At 41.6% G+C, this 7,699-nt stretch overlaps 1 long non-coding RNA gene across 1 annotated transcript; it reads right to left on the bottom strand.

The window, feature by feature from the left end:
* Positions 1-3,467: 3,467 nt before the first annotated feature.
* On the bottom strand, positions 3,468-7,261 carry LOC116511904. Its single transcript, XR_004255782.1, has 2 exons — positions 7,126-7,261; positions 3,468-3,552 (listed from the first exon to the last, which is right to left on the bottom strand). It is a non-coding gene; the product is annotated as an uncharacterized LOC116511904 (long non-coding RNA).
* Between the last annotated feature and the right edge of the window lie 438 nt (positions 7,262-7,699).

Genomic DNA, 7,699 nt, shown 5'->3' with positions numbered 1-7,699 from the left:
TCTAAGTTGCTTCTCTCCTTGATTAGTTTCCACCCATGGCTTCTTGTCCTATTCTCAGGTGCTTTGGAGAATAGCTTGACTCCCTCTTCTTTGGAGCAGCCCCTGAGATATTGGAAGACTGCTACCATGTCTCCCCTAGTCCTTCTTTTCATTAAATTAGCCATTGTTTGATGCTATCGTTCTTCATATATTTTAGCCTCCAGTCCCCTAATCATCTTTGTTGCTTTTCTCTGCACTCTTTCTAAAGTCTCCACATCTTTTTTTTTTTTAACATCGTGGTGACCGAAATCAAACTGAACCACTTTTAATCAAAGTGAAGTGCGTTTGAGCATCATTAACTTTAGTGTGGTTTTGTGAGATTTGTAAACACCTCTGTGGAAGGGCGCACTTTCACAATTCACAGAATGGGACAACGGGCCTCAGGCAACTCATGGGGAAATTTAAAACAGGCCCGTAATCTATCTATACCACCACCACCCCCCAGCTTTCAAACTGTAGCTTTCAAACTTCCCACTGGCATTTTGACAAGAAATCCCCGTGGAAGCACCCTGTGACAGAGGATTGTGTAATGTTGAATGGAACATTCCCTCTTCTTTCTTTCCCCCGAAAACATAAATGGATGCAGTGCATAGATAGATAAGAGGTTTTTTTTCCTCAATCCTTTTTGGCATTGGAATACAATCCCCTCCTGCATAACATGGCGAGGACTGAGGACCTGTGGTGGCAAACCCATGGCACGCAGGCCACAGGTGCCACAGATGAATTTCAAAGCTACCAATTTATGCAAAGCATCGTCACGTACGAAGAAATTGGCGGGTTGTGTGACGCTGCAGGGCTGAAGATGGAGCTGTCCCCCAGAGGTGCTTTTTCCAAAAAAAAAAAGGCAACTGGATTTTCTTGTTCGTTTGTTTTTCTTTGAAAACATTTCGCTTCTCATCCAAGAAGCTTCCTCAGTTCAGATTGTCAGAACTGAAGAAGCTTCTTGGATGAGAAGTGAAATGTCTTTTAAAGGGGAAAAAAACACACACACAAGGAAGGCCAGCTGCTTTTTGGAAAATGATGGTGAATCTCCATCAACATTTAAGGTGGGATTGTTTACCAGAGATGAAACAGCTGCCTTAACTAATTGTTATTCTGATCACAAGGAATGCAAATGGTACCCCTTTCGCTATTTTGCCTAATTTATTGGACTTTCCTGCCCCTTTCTTTCCGTAGATACCAGGAACAGATTAAGAACAGACACCTCTCTGAAAAGATGATGCACTTACAGAGAAACTACAGTGTCTGTAACCAGAAAAAGAAAGAAAGAAAGGACATCCTTAATCCTTGCTTGCTTATCTCTTCCACCAGCGTGAGTAAGCTATGACTCAGAAGTTATATAGAATGAGATACGTTTTATTTTTAATTTTTTAAATCAAATTTAAGAGATGGAAAGAAAGCCTACGGATTCGGGAAGTGTTTTCATACAAAGGCAAAAATTGGGAAAAGCAAGCTCAGTCATTAAAACATGCAATGCAGTTTCATGCATTTTTTGGGGGGGGGGTCAACATCTCCGAGTTGTTAATTCTTCCAGCAACAATTCCCAATTCCATACCTTCACCTATCTGTTTCCCACCATTCCTCAGTTTGGGTGGGAAAAAAAAGAGGAAAACCTCGCACAAAACCAGAATGATATTGTTTTCAAGGGGTTGGAGTAGAAGACCTCCAAGGTCCCTTCCAACTCTGTTATTCTATTCCCATCGAGAAAGAAAAAATAATAATTTCTCTTTTTTTTAAAAAAAAAGTTTCTATAGATAAATGTAGTGCCATAGTAGGCATGTATTGGTTTATTATTATTATTATTTTAAAAGATAAAAATAGAATCTGTTTTCCCCTCTTTTATAACCAGAGATTCTTTTCAAAACTTTTTTTTTAATGATGAATGACATAATGATTCTAAAACTACCTGCAATCAAAAGATGGAACAAAACCAGGCCTGAAGATCAGACGTTGGGAGCCTGAGATTTAAAATGGGTACTTTTCAAACCTCTCATTACTAAAATAGATTAAAAAAAACTTTAGCCTTGATTGAAAAAATATTTGATTTATGAAAAATAGGGGCATCGGTGAATTTTTTCCTCCAGATTGAAATAAAATATAACAGCCATTCTCCTTTGTTACATGGTTTTACTAGTCCTACCAAATTAAAGGAATATATATATATGACAACTGGGTCAGTTAAAAAAAAAATCCACATTTTCTAATTGCTTATATCCACGGGGACAAAAATTACATTTCGCCTGTGTGAAAGCTGCCCAGCTCCTTTGCTTAGGATACTTGATTTAAAACAAACGATTCCATATTTTGCTAGAAAAGAATCACACTGAAGACTTTTACAGTACATTGATTTCCTGATATGTCTATTCTGATGCGTTTATGAACTTCCCCAGTTCCACACCGTTTCAGTCTTTGCTTTTGATACTGTCATTTTATATTTCCATATCTTTTTTTACACTGTCTGGAATATGCTGGTCTTTGGACATGATACATTTTTTATCCCCACTCCTTCTCCTCAGTTTCAATTGAAAAGGGGGAAAAAACACAAGGAAATTCTTAAAGCCCCATTTTGAGGCTTCATAAAGATGAGTCTGGTGCGAATACAGAAATAAAACATTATTTCTGTGATTAACACAGAATCTTATTCTTAAACCCAACCCATGAAATCTTCCCTTTCTGTGGGACTGGAAGGAAATGGGAGCGTTTTCTTGACAAAATAGGATGCAAAAACAATTTGTTTTCAACGCCATTGCAAGATCCAGACAGTCCAGAGTTATGGAGTTAAGAAAAAAAAATATGTACATATATGTACATATAAAACACGCTGCAAGAGGCTTCTTTATTTGAAAGATTAATGCAAACTTCTTTGTATTCTCTATTTCTGAAAAAAAAAAAAAAAAACGAGAAATAGTCCCCCGTCCCCAACAAAGCTGAAAATACAAAAATACAACGAGAAAAAAAATGTTTGAAATTAATCTAAACATAACCCAGTTGAACTATTTTGTTAATGATAAAAAACAAAGCAGGTTAACACTGAGAAGAGAATTAAATCATTGAGGAACTAACAACTGGTCCGACATAAGTCAGAACACTTTGGATTCCTGGACTCAGAACCAGTTTTCCTCTCCGTCCTCCTGAAAGTCGCTTCCGTTCACACTGGATGCAATTTTTCCAGCATCGCAGTACAAAATATGGCCATTTATTTTGCGTGTCTGTGTGTGTGTTTTTGTTGAAATCCTCCTATTCCCCTAATGCTTCGATGTGTTTGCAATGCAGGATGGAATCACCTGGAAGAAAAGTTTCCTTCCCTGCCTATTTGGGCACCGAGATGGGTCATTCCTCCCATCTCTGTGACATCTTCCGTGTGGGTGGAATCACGGGGTGACCCCGATCACTTAGTCCCTGTGTGTATCGTGGTTGTGGTTATCGTGGTCTGTCTGGGCCTCCTCTCCCCTCCAGCAGGAATAGAGGGCGAAGCAGAAGAAGAAAAACTACAGGGAGTAGACGAGGGGATACCTGAAGGAAGGAAGAGAAAGAAAGAGAAGAGACATCATCATCATCAATCCACATCTAGGCAACCAGTGGTGGGTTTCAAAAATTGTTGGAACCTACTCTGTGGGTGTGGCCTCCTTTGTGGGAGTGGCTTGCCACCCATGTGACCGGATGGGAGTGGCTTGCTGCCCATGTGACCGGATGGGAGTGGCTTGCTGCCCATGTGACCGGATGGGAGTGGCTTGCTGCCCATGTGACTGGATATGAAATTATGAATTAGTACTTAGGTCGGTCCAAGTAGCTATTCAGAAGTTAGCGGTTAGAAGCAATCGTAAAGCAAGATATGGAATTAAAACCAGAAATATTTTGTTGGCTACTTGAAAGGGAGTATAATATATATTTAATTTTATACATGTTAGCAGCTGCTGGAATTGTGTTTGCACAACAGTGGAAAAACAGAGATATGTAAATGAATAAATATTACAATGTGCAGGAATAAATAAATTGACAATTAAAATCAAGAAGGCTTTGGATACTTTTTCACGTGGGATTGGTTTTAGCAATTGCCAACTAACGGAAACAGAAATTAGAAATCCAAAAGTATGAAAGAAAACACCAATTATGTAAGGAAAGGTCCCTAAAATGTATAAGGAAATATTACTAGACCATTATTAATGCGTAGATAACTGCGGGACATTACACACCCACCAGTGGTGGGTTTCAAAATTTTTTGGAACCTCTTCTGTAGGTGTGGCCTGCTTTCTGGGTCCACTGGTGGAACCTCTTCTAACTGGTTCGGTAAATTTGACGAACCGGTTCTACCGAATAGGTGCGAACTGGTAGGAACCCACCTCTGTAGGCAACCAAAGGATGCAATGCTCAGAAGATAGACCTTGGGAAGTGTGGGAAGCAGCCCCCCACCAGAATGAAATATTTTGGGGAATATTAAAAGAGGGAGTCTATAGAAATTTAAAATTGACTACCGTATTTTTTGAGTATAAGACGCTCCAAAGTATAAGACGCACCTAGCTTTTGGGGAGGAAAACAAGGGGGAAAAATATCTGCTTCTGCCTCCCAGCAATTTGCCTCCTTGCAACAAACAGCAAACAGTACAGACAATATACACTGCTTGTAGTGTTATATTTCAGACTATCCTTGTACAGATGCTGTTAAAATTGATGTGCTTTCTGGAGGTATAGTTATTCTCTGCTATTTAAAAGAAGATGCAATAGCACTGAGTCTCTTCAGATCGAGCATTTATTTTCAAAAGCTTCTTCATTTTGTTAAGTTTTCTAGAATAATAATAAAGCAGTCTTTAAAAAATAAGTCTAATAATTTGAACATTCTATACAGGCATTTATAGTTGTTGACTTACCTCCTTGCAGCAAACAGCCTGATTAGCACAAGAAAAAAAAATCTGCCTCCCAGAAATTTGCCACATGGAGCAAACAGCTAGTTTCACTTTCAATTTCTCCCGATCATCAGCTGTTTCAGGCTGCAGGGATTGCTATAGCTTATTGAAGCTTCAGCAAGCCCCCTGTTTGCTGCAAAGAGGTAAATTCCTGGGAGGCAGAGGCCAAAGGGTGGGGGCTGTTGGGTGGGTGGGGCTACATTCAGTGTATATGACGCACCCAAATTTTCACCCTCTTTTAGGGGGGGGGAAGGTGCGTCATATACTCTGAAAAATATGGTATGTCTGTGGCATACAAGGAAAACCATGTTCTGCCGATGGCATCTACCGCCCTCAAGACTAGCAAAAATATCATCTAACGTATCACCAAAGTGTTGGAAGTGTGACAAAAGCACATGGAACATATTACCACACATGCGAGGTGGCCAAAAAAATACTGCGTAAAAGTTAAAAACTGGCTGGAAACCGTAACAGGAAAGCAAATAGATTGGAGACCTGCGGTGTTCTTATTAGGCATACCGACCACAAAATATAACAAAGAGACCTTATATTTACATATACTTACATATGATCACAGCGGCTAGAATAGCATTCGCGCAGAGATGGAAAAATAAACCGACACCAAATGTGGATGAAATCATACGAAAAATTCTAGAATGCGCTGAGATGGACAAGTTAACCAAAGAAATCCAAGGAAAGGAAGAGGCGGAATATTATTTAATGTTGTGGCCCAGCAGGAGCCGTTGGAGCTGCCACCAGACTCCGACAGCGAGGGCCCCTATGAGTCGGCTTTGGAGGATGTGGAGGACCCTGGACTGGGTTCCGACTCCGAGCAGGGCGCAGAGAGGCTGGTTGGCCACCAGGAGGCGCCTGAGCCTTGGACCAGTGGGGAGGAGACAAGGGAGTGTTCTCCGGACGTCCGTAGTGGGGAGGAGCCAAGGGACTCCGGCACCGGAGAGCTAATTGGCATAAAGAACAATTACGCAGTTACAGGAGGTGATTGTACTCAGCTGGTGGTTATTAGGCTCCTCTCCAGACTATAAAAGGAATGCTTGTGCACATGCCCCTTTTGCAGAAGTCAACGCATTAACTAATGTTGGAGAACAGTATTGTGAGCTTGGCAGGCTGGATTGCTGCCAAGGCTTATCTGTGCCGGTTTGCTGCCAAGGACCTGTCTGTCTGTTAATTAAATGCCGTAAAGTATCGTTGGCTTGGAGTGCTTTGGTGTGGAACGAGGGAGATAAGAACAATTTAATATGGGGAAAATGGTATGTAGGTGGCTGTAAGATAGAAACAGAAAATAGCACTAATAATCTAAGAAAGACAAAAGTTACTAATCTAGGAAAAATGTCATCCTAGTAGAAGAATAACAAAGTTCTGTTTGCCATAAATAGCCAAATATAGCAGTAGCAGTAGCAATAGCAGTTAGACTTATCTACCGCTTCATAGGGCTTTCAGCCCTCTCTAAGCGGTTTACAGAGTCGGCATATTGCCCCCCACAGTCTGGGTCCTCATTTCACATAGATAGATAGATAGATAGATAGATAGATAGATAGATAGATAGATAGATAGATAGATAGATGAGAGAGAGAGAGAGAGATGATAGATAGATAGGAAGATAGATAGATAGGAAGATAGCAATAGCAGTTAGACTTATATACCGCTTCATAGGGCTTTCAGCCCTTTCTAAGCGGTTTACAGAGTCAGCATATCGCCCCCAACAATCCGGGTCCTCATTTCACCCACCTCGGAAGGATGGAAGGCTGAGTCAACCTTGAGCCGGTGAGATTAGAACCGCTGAACTGCAGATAGCAGTCAGCTGAAGTGGCCTGCAGTACTGCACCCTAACCACTGCGCCACCTCAGCTCTAATATACATAGCGAAGTGAAAGAGAATGAAATAAGAGGGCTAAAAATGCGAAACTGAATAGAAATGTATCGGGAGGGAAAACAGCGCACCTAAAGATGCACCAAATGATAACTGCTGCGAGAAGGAATGTGGAATTCCGGTGTGACGTATAAATGTAACGTTTGTCTTGGCTTTTGTGTGCATGTGTTCAAAATTAAAAAAGAAAAGAAATCCTCGGTCCTCCAGGCCGTAGTTGTTCCAAAGGTGCTATTTTTCAGGAGGGAACTGGTTTTCCTTTGAAGACATTTTGGTTACTCTGCGTCACACCATATACTTACACTCTTTTCGGGATGCGCCGTCCGGGAGCGGGTTGGCCAAACTAAGGTTGTTTGATACGCTAATGTTGGAGCCGCTGTCCAAGCTGCTGCCAAGGTGTAGCCGCCGCATGTGTCTCACCACAGCTGTGGCGTTGAAGGCTTGCTGGAAGAGAGGAGACAAAAGAAGCCACTTCCAGGAATTTCAGAGAAAGGGAAGTAACGTGGCACTACTAATGGCGCTTTCGGGAGTCTCTGCTCTCCCAACATACCAGATTGCTGAAGATGCCCTCACACCGAGAAATCACAAAGAGTTGGATACTGGCAAACTTTGATTTGCAGGCATTTGTTTCGGGACTGTTCAAATTTACAACAGCGGGGAGGAGGGAGTGAGTGAAGTCCGGCCCTCAGGTTTATGACAGTAGGCCGCATCCCTACTGTGATGTGATCATAACTCAGGCGCAAATACTCAGAATGTATTTGCAATGATCGTAGCATCACGTGACGGCCATTGGCCACCTTCCTGACTGTCTTCCAAAGAGCAAAGTTAAGGGAGGATGCTGGTTTCGTTTAATGACCATATGACTGGGCCAAGCTA

The sequence above is a fragment of the Thamnophis elegans genome, chromosome 7 (assembly GCF_009769535.1).
Source record: "Thamnophis elegans isolate rThaEle1 chromosome 7, rThaEle1.pri, whole genome shotgun sequence".
In the NCBI taxonomy this organism is placed as follows: Eukaryota; Metazoa; Chordata; class Lepidosauria; order Squamata; family Colubridae; genus Thamnophis; species Thamnophis elegans.
This window is presented reverse-complemented; position numbering and strand designations above follow the sequence as displayed.